Source organism: Stenella coeruleoalba (assembly GCF_951394435.1).
Source record: "Stenella coeruleoalba genome assembly, chromosome: 20".
Lineage (NCBI taxonomy): Eukaryota > Metazoa > Chordata > Mammalia > Artiodactyla > Delphinidae > Stenella > Stenella coeruleoalba.
Genome location: NC_137166.1, coordinates 48,356,221 through 48,372,711, shown reverse-complemented (window position 1 = coordinate 48,372,711; position 16,491 = coordinate 48,356,221). Strand labels below are relative to the sequence as shown.

General features: G+C 43.7%; 1 pseudogene across 1 annotated transcript; it reads right to left on the bottom strand.

Annotated features, from left to right (window-relative positions):
- Window positions 1-12,698: 12,698 nt before the first annotated feature.
- Window positions 12,699-14,449, bottom strand: LOC307179182 (recombining binding protein suppressor of hairless-like; annotated as a pseudogene). Its single transcript has one exon. The product of its transcript is annotated as a recombining binding protein suppressor of hairless-like (transcript).
- Between the last annotated feature and the right edge of the window lie 2,042 nt (window positions 14,450-16,491).

The window sequence follows — 16,491 nt, the reverse complement described above, 5'->3', positions numbered from 1 at the left end:
CACCGAGCCAATATCCCTGTGCCATGCGGCTGCTTCCCACTAGCTATCTACCTTACTACGTTTGTTAGTGTGTATATGTCCATGACTCTCTCTCGCCCTGTCACAGCTCACCCTTCCCCCTCCCCATAACCTCAAGTCCGTTCTCTAGGAGGTCTGCATCTTTAGGCCTGCGGTTTTAACTTAGCTTAGGTCCATCTCCCACTTCCCAGCTCAGCAGTAGCCTTGGAAGCTGAGAGGCTGCATTTCCATTACTGGAGGAAGCAGAGTAGACCTAGGGCTCTTTCAAAGCCTCCTTCCCAAAGAATTATTATTGGGTCAATTGGTTGACTCCCTGGAAGGCCCAACCCGTGCAATGTTTTCACATCATGGTGGTCTGAGGCAGTTCAGCTGGGGCAGATAATGAACCAATCACAAAGCTTAAAAGGAAAAGCTGAGGAGTGAGATGTCCCTTAGGTGCTCCTGTCAACCAAAAAATAATGCAGGGGGTTTCCCTGGTGGTGCAGTGGTTGAGAGTCCACCTGCTGATGCAGGGGACGCGGGTTCGTGCCCCGGTCCGGGAGGATCCCACATGCTGCGGAGAGGCTGGGCCCGTGAGCCACGGCTGCTGAGCCTGCGTGTCCGGAGCCTGTGCTCCGCAACGGGAGAGGCCACAACAGTGAGAGGCCCGCATACCGCAAAAAAAAAAATAATAATGCAGGAATCTGCAAATAAGTAAAGAGTTTATTTGGGGTCTTTAAGAACTGCAATGTGGGAGACATAGATTCAGGCAACCACGAAAGAGTGTTCCAAGGAAGAGAAAGAGTCATGGGCTTATAAAGACATAAAGCTATGAAGGTTGTTAAAAGTTGCTGGGTGACTTGCAGCAATATGGATGGAACTAGAGATTATCACACTAAGTGAAGTAAGTCAGAAAGAGAAAGACAAATACCATATGATATCGCTTCTATGTGGAATCTAAAATATGACACAAATGAACTAATCTACAAAACAGAAACAGACTCATAGACATAGAGAACAGACTTGTGGTTGCCAAGGGGGATGTGGTTGAGGGAAGGCAAGATTGGGAGTTTGGGATTAGCAGATGCAAACGATTATATATAGGATGGACAAACAACAAGGTCCTACTGTAGAGCACAGAGAACTATTTTCAATATCCTATGATAAACCATAATGGAAAATATGAAAAAGAATGTATATATATGTATAGCTGATTCACTTTGCTGTACAGCAGAAACTAACGCAACTTTGTAAATCAACTATACTTCAGTTTAAAAAAAATAGAGAAGAAAACGTTGCTGGGTGAGAACTGCAGTGGATTCTGACGTGAGCCAGGAAATATTTTTTCTTAGGAATCATGAGGGGTTTTTTTTTAGTGTAAGCATTGGTAAGTCGACAGGCATGAATTTCTGGCAGAGGTTCTAGATAGCTGCATCAGATCAAAAGGTCAGATTCCAACCAGGCTGAGACGTGCTTATGACTTATGTCACTTCCTCAATGGCCTCCTGGCTCTATTTTAGTGAGTGCTCTTAGCAATACCAACTCCGTTTTTTGTTTTTGTTTTTTTTCTGGCTGCGTTGGGTCTTCGTTGCTGACGCAGGCTTTCTCTAGTTGAGGCGAGCGGGGGCTACTCTTTGTTGCGGTGCATGGGCTTCTCATTGCAGTGGCTTCTCTTGTTGTGGAGCATGGGCTCTAGGCTCACAGGCTTCAGTAGTTGTGGCACGTGGGCTCAGTAGTTGTGGCTCACGGGCTTAGTTGCTCTCTGGCATGTGGGATCTTCCCGGACCAGGACTCAAATCCGTGTCCCCTGCATTGGCAGGCAGATTCTTAACCACTGCACCACCAGGAAGTCCCAAAGTCACTGTTTTCTGATATTAGTAATGAACACTCCAGCTCTCAGTTACTGTTTGCACGATGTCTTTTCACATCCTTTCACCTTCAGCCTATTTGTGTCTTTTGAAGTGTGAAAGGAAAATTAAAATGGAGTTGGGGGACTTCCCTCCTGGTGCAGTGGTTAAGAATCCGCCTGCCAATGCAGTGGACACGGGTTTGAGCCCCGGTCCGGGAAGATCCCACATGCCACAGAGCAACTAAGCCCGTGCGCCACAACTACTCAGCCTGCGCTCTAGAGCCTGTCAGCCACAACTATTGAGCCCATGTGCCACAACTACTGAAGCCCATGCACCTAGAGCCCATGCTCTGCAGTAAGAGAAGCCACCACAATGAGAAGCCCGCACACCTCAACGAAGAGTAGCCCCCACTCACCGCAACTAGAGAAAGCCCACACACAGCAAAGACCCAATGCAGCCAAATTAATTAAAAAAAAAAAAGAAAACCCCGGCTTTGACAAAAATTGTTACAAGACACAGAGAAGGACATTTTATAATGATAAAAGTGTCAATCCAACAGCTTTTTCAACTTTACTGTTTGCAAACTGTAGTAAAATGAAAAGGGGAGACCCAAGAGACAAAGAAAATAACAACAAAATCAAAGAGACATCACATCTAACTACAACAGCAAAAAAACAGAACAGGCAAATCTATTTTATGATAATACATCAGAACAGTGTTAATCTGGTTATGCAGGAGAGGAGCATGAGGGAGGAGCCTGGGAAGGGGCATTACAAACTCCCTGGGATAACTCTATCCTGCTAGAGGCTCCAATTAATTGCACACATATTCACTTAAGATACGTGCCTTTTGATGTATGTAAGTTTCACCTCCAAAGAAAAAATATCCATCCACAAATACTGAACTCTTGTTAATGATACGGACACTGAAATACTTGGGAGGAAATATCTTCAACTTACTTTGAAATGCATCAACGTAAGATGTTTGAAGGTTAGAAGACTCACACTTTCTAATCAAAACTTCAAAGCAACAGCAGTCAAGATAATGTGGTACTGGCATAAGGATGGATATATAGATCAATGGGATGGAATTCAGAGTCCAGAGACAAAACCTTATGTCTGTGGTCAACTGGTTTTCAAACAAGGGCACCACAATCATTCAATGGGGAAAGAAGAATCTTTTCCACGAAGAGTGCTGGACAACTGGATAGCCACGTGTCAAAGAATGAAACTAGATACTTACTTCCGATTTTATACAAAATTAGCTCAAAACTGACCTAGGATTTACATGTGAGAGTTAAAGCTAGAAATATTTCCAAAGAAAACAGGTGAATATGCACGACATCGGATTTGGAAATGGATTCTTAGAACATGAGCAACAACGAAAAAGGATATCTTGGATTTCATCAAAATTAAACATTTTTGTGCAAAAGACATTACGAAGAAAATGGAAAGACAACATACAGAATGGGAGAAAATATTTGCAAATCATGTATCTGATAAGGGACTAGTATCTAGAACACATGAGGTACTCTTACAACTCAATAATACAAAGTCAAATAACTCAATTTTGAAAAGAGCAGATTAGTTGTTAGGAAAAGGCAGATCAAAACCACAAATACAAAAAAAAAAAAAAAAAAAACCACAAATACCACTTCACACCCACTAGGATAGCTAGAATGAAAAAAAAAATCAAGTAATAACCAGTGTTGGCAAAGGTGTGGAGAAATCGGAAACATGGCTGGCAGGATTGTAAAATGGTGCAGACACTTTGGAAAAGAGTCTGGCAGCTTCTCAAACATTTAAACATAGTTACTACAATGTCAGGGACTATTTATGGCTATTCACTGTTCTAGTTTCAGCCCCTAGCAGCATTCTGGAAAATAGAGTAGGCAAATAATAAATATCTGTGGATGAAATAGCTAAAGGAATGAATCTCTCCGTATTTCCATATTCTTATTTTCTAAAACTTTGGTTATCTTTGATCACCTTTTCATATGACAATGGTTTTATTATTTTCTATATAGAGAATGAAAAAGTACTTTTTCTTTTCTGTAATTTAGTTATTCAATATTTTTTCCTATTGCTAGTTTATGAAAAGTTTATTTCGGCTCCACAACTTGTCTTAGTAATGTCATATAAACTTTTAGGATCGTTGTCAAATTCAGGAAGTCCCCTACCAAGTTTCTTTCATGTATGAGGTGCGAGATTACAAGGCATCTGAAGATCTCTTGTTCAGCGACAAGCCTTAAAAACTCTGCATTGTCAACATTCATTAACAGTTTACAGAGGGAGAGTTCCTGGAAACCATTCCTATGAGACAACAGGCAATAACTTAACTATATATAAAAGTGATTGCGAACCACATAAATACATTTCACTAAATCCAAAAATAAATAAATAAATAAACAGAGTTACTAGATGACACAGCAACTCTACTTCTACCCAAGAGACATGTCCAAGACAAACGAAAACACATGCATGCAAAAACTTGTATACAGAGGTTTACGGTAGCCTTTAACCTAGCAGCCAGAAGGCGGAAACAATCCAAACTGATGAATTAAGCAAAATGTGCTACATCCATAAATGGAATATTATTCAGTCATAAAAGGGACGGAGCAGCGACACACGCCACACATGGATAAACCTTGAAAGCATTCCACCAAGTCACAGTCATAAAAATCATAGCCCGTCAGAAAGACTACATAGTATATGATTCCATTTTTACGAGTGGTGGAGGGGGTGTAGTAGCTAAAAGGTATAGTGTTAATTTGAGGCGACGAAAATGTTCTAAGATTAACTGTGGTGATAGTTGCACATATCTGTGCTTATTAAAAATTTTTGAATTTTACACTTTAAGTGGGTGTATTATACAGTATGTGAATTGTATCTCAGCCAAGCAGTCATAAAAAGTAAAGAAAGCACTATTCAAAATCATTTTCTATTATTGCAAATAGTTGTGAATACCTATTTTAAGAAGAGCATTGAAAACAACTGGTTTAGGAGAGGGATAAATTGGGAGTATGTAATTAACAGATGCACTCTACCATATATAAAATAGCTAAACAACAAGGATATACTGTATAGCACAGGGAACTATATTCAATATCTTCCAATAAACTATAATGAAAAAGAATTGAAAAAAGAATATAGATATATACTTATGTATAACTGAGTCATTTTGCTGTACACCTGAAATATTGTATATCAACTATACTTCAATAACAAATAAATAAAAATTTCAGTGAGAAAACTGGTTTGTAAGGCAAGTAGTAAATGTAGAAATTTTTAAATTCACTTCTACACTATTATTTGGGGAACAAACAAAACGAACAAATGACATTGCATCATAAAAGGCAAGTGCCTGGTACATCACAAATAGTAAACATTGGGTATCGTCTTTCACCCTCCAAGAAATCAGAAAAGACGCGGCCACTCACTGCAAAACAAGATACGAAAACGCAACTCACCTGGAACTTGGTTGTTTTCTCCTTTCTCTGGGGAAGGGCAGAGTCACGAGAAGACAGAGCTGGAGAAAGGAAATGAAGTCATAAGAAAAAGGCAGGAATCCCCTAGCCTGTTTGGCATCTTTGCGAAAGTTACAGGAAGGTTCCCCTTCCACCGAGCAGACACAGCCCCTGGTGAGCAGAGTGTGGGCTGGGGTCCTGCCGCCTCTAGTTCACCTCGGACAAGCACCGTCAGTGCCAACAGCTGGTCCTCAGAGCGCCCAGGCCAGCCATCCCACCCCAGGAAATGTGGGGCAGGGGAGGCAATAGAATATATTTTGGGGCTGGGGCAAAAATGCCCGCGTTCAGGGGACTTCCCTGACTGTCCAGTGGTTAAAACTTTGCCTTCCAATGCAGGGGGTGTGGGTTCGATCCCTGGTCAGGGAGCTAATATCCCACATGCCTCGTGGCCAAAAATCAAAACATAAAACAGAAGCAATATTGTAACAAATTCAGTAAAGACTTTAAAAATGGTCCACATCGGGCTTCCCTGGTGGCGCAGTGGTTGCGAGTCCGCCTGCCGATGCAGGCGACACGGGTTCGTGCCCAGGTCCGGGAAGATCCCTCATGCCATGGAGCGGCTGGGCCCGTGAGCCATGGCCGCTGGGCCTGCGCGTCCGGAGCCTGTGCTCTGCAACGGGAGGGGCCGCGGCGGTGAGAGGCCCGCGTACAGCGGAAAATAAAAAAAAAAAAAGGTCCACATCTTCAAAAAGAAAACAAGAAACAAAAACAAACCAAAAAACCCCCAAGAGGCCCGAGTTCAAATCATGGCCGTGCTACTCACTGGTCAAGTAACTGGTTTCTGTTAGTCATCTGCGTGTGGAGGATTCCAACAGAGGCACCTCTCGGGATAATTGTGGGGATTAACGTGTGGGCAGGTGCAAAGCTGTTCTAACTCTACTCGGGGGACCCTCTTTCCTGGTAGCTTCATAGAAGCAGATGCTATTCTGAATGGTAAAGCCGTCTTTGGCAATGTACTTGTCAGACACCCAAGCATCAGACTGTAATCTTTGAAAAGTGTGAAATTCTGGTTGGCAGCTTTACTTATTTGTTGCTTAGTAAATTTTTTTATGTTCTTATTTGTTTTATAAAAAGGAATCATTGTGGGAGTTCTCTGGCCGTCCAGTGGTTAGGACTCGGAGCTTTCACTGCCGAGGGCCTGGATTCGACCCCTGCTCGGTGCAAAGAAAAAAAAAGAATCACTGCCGGTGAATTTTCTTCCTGAAGCCAAAAAAGGCTCAATGACACATCCCTCTCCTATGTTCATGGACGAATGGACCTCTGACATATCCTAACTTGTCGTGTTAGAACAAAACCTTTGCGAGTCTCTGTTTCATTTAATGGTACTTGAGTAGTGATGACAAAACCCAGCCCACATAGTTGTTTTGGAGATTTTGTGAGCTTATCTACGTGAGGCTCAGTGCTTGGCACATTAGATAAATTCTCAATAACTAATGAGGAGCAGATGACTTTTGCTCCCATTTAATAGATAGGAAGGCTGAGGTTCAATGAGAATAAGGCACCCGGGTCACAGAGTTGACAATAGGCAGTGGCCGGGCCTGAATCCAGCTCTGACTCAAAAGCCTGTGCTCTTCACCGTGTCTCCGTGCTGCTCTAAAGACAAATACAAGACAAGAAAGGGGGAATTCTCATGGAATCAGGAAAGGACAGTCGAGGAGTGGATCCATTTACCTATGGCTGCTGTGGAAAATTAGCACAAACTTAGCTTCAAACAACACAAGCATATTCTCTTACAGTTCTGGAGGTCAGAGATCCAAAGCGAGTACGGCTAAAGTCAAGGTGCGGGCAGGGCTGATTCTTTCTGGGGGCGCCAGGGAAGGATCCATTCCTTGCCTCTTCCAGCTTCGAGAGGCGGCTTGTGACCCCTCCCACCATCCTCAAAGCCAGCTGCATGGAATGTTCTCTCTAACAGGCTGCCTTCCTTTTATAAGCCTCTTGTGATTACATTGGGTCCACCTGGATCATCTAAGATCATCTCCCCATCTCAAGACATTGATTACATCTGCAAAGTCCCTCTTGCCATCTAAGGGAACATATGCATAGGTTCTGGGGATTAGGACGTGGGTGTCTTTGGGGGAGGCAGTACTCAGCCATCCCCAGGGAGTGAAGGACAGACCCACGGAAGAGGGAGAAACCTCCTGCTGACATAGGGCCTGCTTGCCAGATAGTATAACGCAGGGAGGGGCGTGGTTTCAAGCCACATCGTTGAGGGTTTAACACGGACTCGTTACCTCTCTGTGCCTCATCTGTGTAAAAGGAAGATTGTAACCTCCTCGCAGGGTCATCAAGAGGCAGAACGCTGTGAATACACATAAAACACAGCGCTAGGAGCCTGTGCTCCGCAACGGGAGAGGCCACAGCAGTGAGAGGCCCGTGTACCGCAAAAAAAAAAAAAAAAAAAAACACAGCACCGGGCCGCGCCCACTGTAAGCATTTGAGACACGTTCCGTATTCTCCTTAGCATCTCCCCGTACTGGCAGAAGCATCCCCTCACAACTCCCAACTTCTTCTCTGTGCCTCAGTGATCATCAGAAGCCTTCCTCCCAGTAACGGGGAGTTGCACGGAGGTCTGACAATTCTGGGGGTTTAGTGGGAAAACCTCACTGGACCAAATAAGGGTTTGGTCCACCTGGCTCGGTTTTGTCCGTGACGTCCAGCAGGGTCCCTTTTCTAGACCCGACATTCCAGACTTGGCCTTTCCTGAGTTCTCGAGTCTTCACACCCCTTTATGTGGGCCATTGTTTCCACCTGGAAGACGCTCTTTCCCTTTATTTTCCTGGAAAACTTTCATGTGCCCTTAAAAACCTACTCAGCTGTGGCCTTCAGGAAGCCCTCCATCACCCTCCAGGGATATTTTATTTTATTTATTTTTAAACTTATTATCATTATTATTTTTTTGGTTGTGCCCCGAGGCATGTGGGATCTTAGTTCCCCGGCCAGGGATCCGACCCCCGCCCCCTGCAGTGGAAGCGTGGATTCTTAACCACTGGACCGCCAGGGAAGTCCTATCCAGGTATATTTGATTAATTAACCTCCTGTGTTGCCCGAGAGGCGATCAATTCTTACTCAGCTTCGTATCACCAGTCCCTCAGATAAAAGGGTGGAATCCACAATGAATGGAGAAGTGAATGAACCGACAAGTGGACAGGGGAGCTGTGGCCCGGGTGAGAGTTGAGGTTCCCCGGTCAGAGGATTTGGAGAACCGCAGTTTTATTTTCTGGGTTTTTTTACCGTATCTACTGTTCTCAAGCATCTTGAGGACATCCGTGGGATGTCTTTGAAGACAATAAACATTTCTCATTGAAGCCCTGATTTGGCCACCGGCTCCTACCTCACAACGTTCCTGCCAGCCTTTCTTACCCCGCCTTAGAAAAGCCCTTTTCTGTTTAAATTTGAGACACTTGCAGATTTCTGAAATCGGAGGGTTCTCCCTACGACAAGTGTTTTTTTTTTTAACATCTTTATTGGAGTATAATTGCTTTACATTGTTGTGTTAGTTTCTGCTTTATAACAAAGTGAATCAGCTCTATGTATACATATATCCCCATATCTCTTCCCTCTTGCGTCTCCCTCCCACCCTCCCTATCCCACCCCTCTAGGTGGTCACAAAGCACCGAACTGATCTCCCTGTGCTATGCAGCTGCTTCCCACCAGCTACCTATTTTACGTTTGGTAGTGCATATATACAAGTCCTTTTGAATGAAGTCTGTCCTTATTGAGGTTCAGATGTGTTTTGATTTGACAGGCAGGGCTCAAAAGTGATGAATGCTGTCAGAGTGTGGATAAGCAGCTTAGTTTCAGATGGTCTCATCTGGCAATAAGCCTTTCCTGTGGGTGTTTCCGTGTGACCCAGTGGGTCCAGAAACTTACATGATATTTCTTTTCACTTTCTTTTTTCAAAAAAAATAAGATATAGGGCTTCCCTGGTGGCGCAGTGGTTGAGAGTCCACCTGCCGATGCGGGGGACGCGGGTTCGTGCCCCGGTCCGGGAGGATCCCGCGTGCTGCGGAGCGGCTGGGCCCGTGAGCCATGGCCGCCGAGCCTGCGCATCCGGAGCCTGTGCTCCGCAACGGGAGAGGCCACAACAGTGAGAGGCCCGCGTACCGAAAAAAAAAAAAAAAAAAAGATATATTTGACTTACAACACTGTGTAGATTTAAGGTGTACAGCAGATTGATTTGATACACTTCTACTGCAAAATGATTGCCCTTGTGGTGTTAGTTAATATCTCTATCACATCACATAATTATTTCTTCAAGTGGTGAGAACAATTAATGTTTATAATACAGTTTTGTTGTCTATAATCACTATATCATGTATTAGGTCTCCAGGACTTATTTATCTACTAGTTATGTGTACCCTTAAACAATAGCTCTCCCATATCCTCCACCCCCAGCCCCTGGTAACCACCATTTTACTCTGTTTTTATCATTTGTTTTTTTTATTTTTAATTTTTTTAAGGTGGGGGTGTCAGGGTCTTATTGAAACGTATCTGAACTTTTTAATGACCTGTCTAATCAATTCTTTTTTCCATTTTTAAATTTAATTAAAAAAATTTTTATTGTGGTATAGTTGATTTACAATATTATATTAGTTTCAGGTGTACAACATAGTGATTCAAAAGTTTTATAGATTATACTCCATCTATAGTTATTATAAACTATTGGCTATATTCCCTGTGCTGTACAATATGTCCCTGTGGCATGTTTATTTTATACATAATCGTTTGAACTTCTTAATGCCCTACCCACCTCTCCCCAGTCCCTCTCCCCACTGGTAACCACTAGTTTGTCCTCTGTATCTGTGAGCCTGTTTCTTTTTTGTTATATTCACTACTTTGTTTTATTTGTTAGATTCCACATATACATGACAACATACAGTGTTTGTCTTTCTCTGTCTGACTTATCTCGCTTAGCATATGCCCCCCAAGTGCATCCATGTTGTCCCAAATGGAAGAATTTCCTTTTTTCTCATGACTGAATAATATTCCATTGTATACATAACACCACATCATCTTTATCCATTCATTCACTGACAGACACTTAGGCTGTTTCCATATCTTGGCTATTGTGAATAATGCTGCAATGAACATGGAAGCACACGTATCTCTTCAGTAACCTGTTTTCATTTCCTTTGGATCTATGTCCAGAAGTGGGAGTATCCATGCTGTTTTGTCACAGTTTGGGGTCCCCCTAGAGGGCTGTCCTAAGTCTGCCACAGTTGCATAGTCTGAGCCAGGTTTTTGAGTGAAGAAATTCCATCCCATTTCAACTAAGCACAGCACGTGCTGGGGCTGAAACACTTAGGTAGACAGTCTCAGGTTTCAGCTCAGAGGCAGGTCCAGGCAGATAGCATCTGTGATTTCAGGATTCGCAAAAAAGCCAGCTGCTCTTCTTTGGCAGCAGCAAAGCCGAGACTCAGTAGGGTCAGACAGCTATGTTCTAAGTTCCAGTAAGGCTTTCCTGGAACCCCTTCCTCTTCATCATTCTTAGAGTCCAAACTGACCCTCTAGAAAACATGCACACCAGGCTGGAGAAGCATCAACCTCTCAGGGTCAGACATCTGATTTCCCAGGAGCCCAATAGCAACTGAAAACGGCTTTTGAAATCTCCGAAAGTGTATCTCCATCTGGAGATTGCCTCCCTTTTCGTGTTGTCTCCTTTTTTCCCCAGAGGTTCCTATAGGCAAGACACATCTCTGTTCTTCAGAGATTAAGCTTCAACCTGCCCACTGGCAGCAGAAATCCGGGGCGCTGTGGCCCCCTGACACGTTTTCTTTGCAGCTTTCCGTGACTGAGATGATCCCACATCTAGGTGTATTAGCCACAAAATACAAACCCACACTTTTAAAAGTTTCCCTCTTTTACCCTCAAACCCCTGAGCAATAAATTCAGCACTTACAGGGTTAACATTACAGTTCGGGGGTTGAAGGGAGGGGCGCTGTGACAGCTCTGTGAAGCTATCAAGGAGGCTAAGCATTTTCCTCCTAGGCCCTCTTTTTTTTCTCTGGTTTATGTAAAGTTTTGTTCCTTGGGGTAAAGTCTGGAGAAAACCAGTCTGACACAGTTAATTCCCTAGCAACAACTGTGACAACACATGTGAAGTGTATCTACCAGGAAGGCCCGTCACACGCACACATCGCCCAAGATTCCCACTGCAGGCTGGTCACGTAGTCACGCTCTGCAGAGCACGAACTCAAATTCCCGGCGCCCAGAAGGAAAGCAGGTGTTCAGCGTAAGCCGCATTATTTGTACAAACAGTCAAGGCACAGTGAATCCCCATTAACAGGAAATGGTGAGGGATCCAAGCTCCCAGATGTCCTTCATGACCTCGAAACAGGCCTTTCTACAGACAGTGGTCTCAGACCTGCTATTAACTCTTTTCGGCATCGGAGCTCTTTGCTGGGAAGGGAGAAAACAGAATGCGCCTGTGGTTTGGGATTAACTTTAGAGGTGTCAATTTATGCTTTTCAATATATACAGTTGACCCTTGAACAACTTGGGGGTTAGGAGCGCTGACCCTCCACTCAGTCAAAAATCTGAGTATAACTTACAGCTGGCCCTCCATATCCAAGGGCCCGCCATATTGGAAGTTCCCCATCTGTGGATTCAACCAACTGTGGATCGTGTATGACTGTACTATTTACTATTTTCTTTTCATTAATGACTGAATGGCCACATTTAATTCCAGGTAAATGTTAGAACCTCTTGGATTACAACTATAAATACATTTTTTTTTAAAAAAAGGAACACACAGAAATAACTGTCAATGGTGTCTGAGAATAGAGCCTAAGTCAACGTACATTGCATGTATTGCAGGCAAGGCAGAGGCATTTTTTTTAAAGCTTTTGCACAGACTTCAAATAATCTTAAAAGAAATACGCAGGCCTTTACAAGATTTGACTTGCTGAAATCACAACACCTTCCACTCATGAAAAGTCATAAGACTTCAGCTTTTAAAGAAAATAATAAAATAAAAAGAACAGTTCCAGCCTTAGACCAAAAAGACCTGGAGGAGTATGGTAATTAGATTAAACAAGCATGGTCAAGCTTGCCACCTGAATGCACTTAAGAGCAAACACTCAAAGGGGGTGGGGAGGAGAACAACCTATTTGGTAACAAAGGTGTATTATATATACTGTGATATAAAAAAGGTATGATGGAAATGTACCTTTTGCTAAAGTTTATGCAAGTTCCTTGGTCCATAAAAACTATGTTAGATTTTCATCCTCTAGTTTGATTACCTTTTACTCCAACCACATCTCTATTTCTTGCCCATTTAAACAAAACCAAACACAAACCAACCAAACAAAAATAACAGCTGAAAAAAATCAATTTCCAAAAGTTTGTACATTTTGATGGGTTTTTTGTTTGTTTGTTTTACTGTGGCTTCTGCACTTCAAATCAGCACTTGCAGGTAATGGGCTTTTTGAATAGTATCACTGGGTATGAAAAGTTTTCCCAAGAAACCACAGAAGATTGTTCATTTTTTTCTTTCTTTTTTTTTGTCAACATTTGGCCGCACTCAAGTCAGTGTACGTCCTAGCAAAAAGACGGCAGTTAGGACACAACTGTTGCTGTAGATGATGTGACATTGGTCGAATTTGTGCTGACATTTGTGTAATTCCCCTTGCTGTTTGTGTTTGACTCATTAGGGGGCACTTGGCTGGAGTTGGCTCGAAGGATGGCTCCTCGCACTGCAGTGTGGCTATGGCGCCAGTTCTGGGGTGTAGGGCCCTGGTTCTGGGGTGTTGGTGGAATAAATGATTTCATCATTACGGACCAAAGTCACTGGACGCTGGACTGGCTGCCGGACCCCTCTCCAACCTTCTCGGAATGCAGAAATGTCTGGGATAACACAGAGCATACTCTCTCCACGTCTGTACATAGTTTCAACTTCTACATCCCCAAACGACACTCATAAATTTGGAGTGAAATTCTGTCCTGTAAGTTCAAGCATTGCTACGTCCCCACCGCCATTCAACTGAAGACTGTCTACAACAGGCACGGGTATGACTGGGGCAAGGACAGGGCCCATCGCCTCGTAAAAGGTATACTCTGCCTTATCCGTACTATTGATTGTCCAGGAAGCGTCATCATTTATCATCTCTTTATTTGGTTCTTTTGGGCATGGAGTGGCCTGAAACTGAATTATTCTTTCTTGAGAAAGGCACAAGTACATTCTTTCTGTATCCTTAAGGTAAAATGCACATTTATGGAGCTGTGACACAGGATCATCTGCATCTAGTAATGCGGTCTGCTTATCAACTTTCCTAATTATCAATCTTGGGAGTGCCATGCCAGTAACCGAACACACAAGTTTGACTGTTTGTCCATAATGGATGTATCCATCGCGGTCTGTGAATTCTTCTCCTTCTGATTCATCATCATCTAAGAGATGAATGTAAAATGCTCCCCACTGCTGAGAACTGGCATGGAAATTACCTCCTTCTACATGCAAGGATCTGGTACTGTCTGGGATCGAAGTCGATTAAACAGAGCCACCTTTGTTACCGAGGCGATGCATAAGTCAGCATTTTCCAATGACTGCTTCTTTTTGGAAGGTTTGGAGATGACTTTTATCCGCTTGCTGAGGAACCTACCAAAGCCATCACTATTGCCACAGAACATCTTTACAGACAGCACGAAGTGCTTCCTCTTGTCTGAATCAGATGTATACAATGTTTTGGCCGTGCAATAGTTCTTTCCTTCCAAGTTCAGCTGCTGCATTTCTTGGTCACTATTTCCTATTCCAATAAATGCACATGGTTGAGACTCTTGTTCAGAACAACCATTGCGTTCCATTTGTTCTTTTTTTTTCCTTCCATCCACTGCCCATAAGATACACATAAGGAGGAGGGCAAAACAACCTTTTTTCATTTCCATATGACTTCTATGCAGCTTTTGCATGAAGAATAAGTACTGTTTGATCCCCTCGCTCTTTTTTTTTTTTTTTTTTTTTGCGGTGCGCAGGCCTCTCACTGTTGTGGCCTCTCCCGTTGCGAAGCACAGGCTCCGAACGCGCAGGCTCAGCGGCCATGGCTCACGGGCCCAGCCGCTCCGCGGCATGTGGGATCCTCCCGGACCGGGGCACAAACCCGTGTCCCCTGCATCAGCAGGCGGACTCCCAACCACTGCGCCACCAGGGAAGCCCCCCTTGCTCTTTTAAATAATTTCGCATAGCTTCCCTAGTAAGTCATTTAGATGGAGGCCGCTCACCAAATTTTCTTTTAATCCACACCATGGTACTTCAAGAATATGTTCAGGTAGGGCTTCCCTGGTGGCGCAGTGGTTGAGGGTCCTCCTGCCGATGCAAGAGACACGGGTTCATGCCCCGGTCCGGGAAGATCCCACATGCCACGGAGCGGCTGGGCCCGTGAGCCATGGCCACTGGGCCTGTGCGTCCAGAGCCTGTGCTCCGCAACGGGAGAGGCCACAGCAGTGAGAGGCCCGTGTACCGCAAAAACAAACAAACAAAAAAACATGTTAAGGTAAGCCACAGGCTGGAACACTTCGATGCCCCTCAAAACACCTCAGCCAGTGTATCTGTATCATTCTCCTTTCCTTTTGAGATAATAATGGTTCCGAAGAACTATAATGCTTCCATTTGAATGATAGTTTCATAATTTCAACGACTCATTAACATAACAGAAGACACCTTTATCACTCAGGAAATTCCATGGGTTTTAGGAGCTGTGAGCCAGGAACCTGTCACAACAGGCACCATCTTCCACAAACTCTCACCAAAACTCCAACCCTCCTGTACTATTTACTATTGAAAAAAAAATCCACGTGTAAGTGGACCCATGCAGTCCAAACCCAAGTTCAAGGGTCAACTGTATGAAGAAATATAGGGGAAAAAATGTGTATTGGGACTTCCCTGGTGGCCCAGTGGTTAAGACTCCTTGCTTCCACTGCAGGGGGCACAGGTTCGACCCCTGGTTGGGGAACTAAGATCCTGCATGCTGTGCAGCATGGCCAAAAACCAAAAAAAAAAAGTGTATAAACACAATCACACACTCATCCCCTGCCAGTTCTGGGTATGAGAGAGCCCGGGAGCAGTGACTCTACAGTAATGAGTACACCTAGTACCCATATTTTGGCCTCTAATCACCATTCTCCACTACACAGAAGAAGGCCTCCTTGTTAAAAGGAGGGACTAAGTTGGAGAAGGTCATTTCGAGGATGCGACCACTGGTTGACCCATGAGCTGGACTTGGGCAATTGGAGGCTCCTTTGCCCCCTCCCCTGTCTTTGGAATATGCAGTCCACTTGCCCGCTCCCCACTAGAAGCTGCCTCCAGGAGACAGCCTTGAGACAGTAAGACGTCGTTAAGACCATCTGGATTGAATACATGACTGAACCCAGTTAAGGCCTCTATATAAACTTTTAAGATTCTGGCAGGCAGGTGCAGAGATCTATTTGTCTTGCAGTCACCAAAGACAAGCCTTGTATGTGAGTTCCCTTATTAAACCTGCCACCTTCCAACCTGAAGTGATCTGCCTCTTTCTTCAGTCTCTCCCTACCCTCTGTGTCTGGAGCTTCTGTTTCAGATTTCACCTAGGAGACTCCCAAGGGTGCAAATCAACAGGCTGGGAAAGTACAAGGTGAGCCTCACATGTCCTGTGCCAGAAAGTAAGGGGGTGATTAAAGAATGATGGGTACAAATTAAAAGGACACAGAAGCCAGCCTAAAGGGTTCCCATGGCCAAATCTGGGTTAATTTAAGGATCAAAATAAGTGACAGTAACTGATCATAACACATTGAATAGTTTAGAAATCCAAGAGTCTAGATTATATTAATAAAACAGTTAATGAGAGTTTAATGAAAAGTAGATATTTTCATGAACTCAAAGTACCACTCCACACACTACTTCCTGATTATAATGGAAAAAACTAGTACCTTTACAGTGAAAGGTCTAGCAGATATCATATGGGTCCAGTAATCGAAATTAACATCCCCACAAATGGGATAAATAAAATTGTATGCCAAGAGAGCACATCATCACTTCTGTGATATTCTGGTCAAAGGTGCATAAGCTGAATCTAATCACGAGGAAATATCAGACAAGTCCGAATTAAGGGATGTTCTACACAAGAACAAAAATAACATGTGATCTTC